Source organism: Mus pahari, chromosome 17, assembly GCF_900095145.1.
Source record: "Mus pahari chromosome 17, PAHARI_EIJ_v1.1, whole genome shotgun sequence".
NCBI classification, from domain to species: Eukaryota; Metazoa; Chordata; class Mammalia; order Rodentia; family Muridae; genus Mus; species Mus pahari.
In genome coordinates this window covers 8,710,312-8,712,033 of record NC_034606.1, presented here as the reverse complement: position 1 = coordinate 8,712,033, position 1,722 = coordinate 8,710,312, and positions in this window count along the sequence as shown.

Sequence of the window (1,722 nt, the reverse complement as noted above, 5' to 3'; positions counted from 1 at the left end):
TTTAACCTTAGCCATTCTGACTGGTGTGAGATGGAATCTCAGGGTTGTTTTGATTTGCATTTCCCTGATGACTAAGGATGTTGAACATTTTTTCAGGTGAAAACCCCATCTTTCAACCAACAGGTAATTGGAAATGTTTTAGAGTCTTTTTATCTTCATATTTTCAGGATTAGAGAGATACCAAATTAACCCTTTCAAGTTAGTTAGATGTGAAGCTAAATGTGGAACAGAAGATAAGATAGACACCATGGAGGAAGTATCGAACATTTTCTTCCACTGACTTTTTCTAAATAGCCCTAATTATGATTTCTCTCACCATAAAGGATATGTAAACTCAAGGAAAAAACTTGATCATTGGCTACAGCCTGGTGACAAGGAAAAAAATGAGGTCAGACCTATGAACTAAATTGGGGTACAGCCAAACTGGAGACTATCACTACTCTAGGACCCATTGGCTAGATAAGCTTTGTCAGTATTCAATTCACAAGCCTACTGAGCTTAAAAGAGACTTATGATCACAAAGAACCCTGAGTGCAGCCTTCCTTTCTTCAGTTATCTATGTGGTTCGAGGATGGTGACAATCTAGTGCCTACTGGATGACTAAATTCTCCAAGTGTTATTTATGTAGTTTCTTAATTTGTCAAGTCTACTATTGCTAACCATTGGTAACCATCTAGTTTGAATATATCATGATGATTGATTCACTGACTATACTTTTTAAAATGTGTTTAGTTTTGTTTACCCCTATGTGGTGGTTTGAATATGCTTGGCCCATAAGAAGTGGCTCTAATTAAGTGTGGCCTTGTTGGAGGAAGTGAGTCACTGTGGGGCTTGGCTTTGAGATCCTACGCTCAGGCTCCGCCCAGTGTGGAAGAGACCCTCCACTTGGCTGCCTGCAGAAAACAGACTCCTCTGGCTATCTTTGGATCAACTTGTAGAACTCTCAGCTCATTCTCCAGTACCATGTCTGCCTGCACACTGCCATGCTTTCCACCATGATGATAACCGGCTGAGCCTCTGAACCTGTAAGCTAGGTCCAGTTAATTGTTGTCCTTAGAAAAGTTGCCTTGCTCATGGTGTCTCTTCACAGCAAAAATATAAAAAATAAAATAAAAAATAAAAGTAAACTAAACTAAAATATCATTTTTCTTTAAACACACATGGTACTATGAAAATTGTAACATAGTCCCACTGATAAATTTTAAGAAACCAAGTAAGCTATTAAAAACAATGAATTTATGAAATTCTTATGCAAATAGATGTATCTGGAGGATATCATCCTGAGTGAGGTAACCCAATCACAAAAGAACACACATGATATGCGCTCACTGATAAGTGGATTAGCCCAGAAACTTAGAATACCCAAGATACAATTTGCAAAACACAAGAAAATCAAGAAGAAAGAAGACCAACTTGTGGATACTTCATTCCTTCTTGGAATAGGGAACAATATAACCATGGAAGGAGTTACAGAGGCAAAGTTTGGAGCTAAGATGAAAGGATGGACCATCTAGAGACTGCCCCACCCAGGGATCCATACCATAATCAACGACCAAACGCAGACACTATCACATATGCCAGCAATTTTGCTGAAAGGACCCTGATATAGCTGTCTCTTGTGAGGCTATGCCAGTGCCTGGCAAATACAGAAGTGGATGCTCACAGTCATCTATAGGATGGAACACAGGGCCCCTAATGGAGGAGCTAGAGAAATTACCCAAG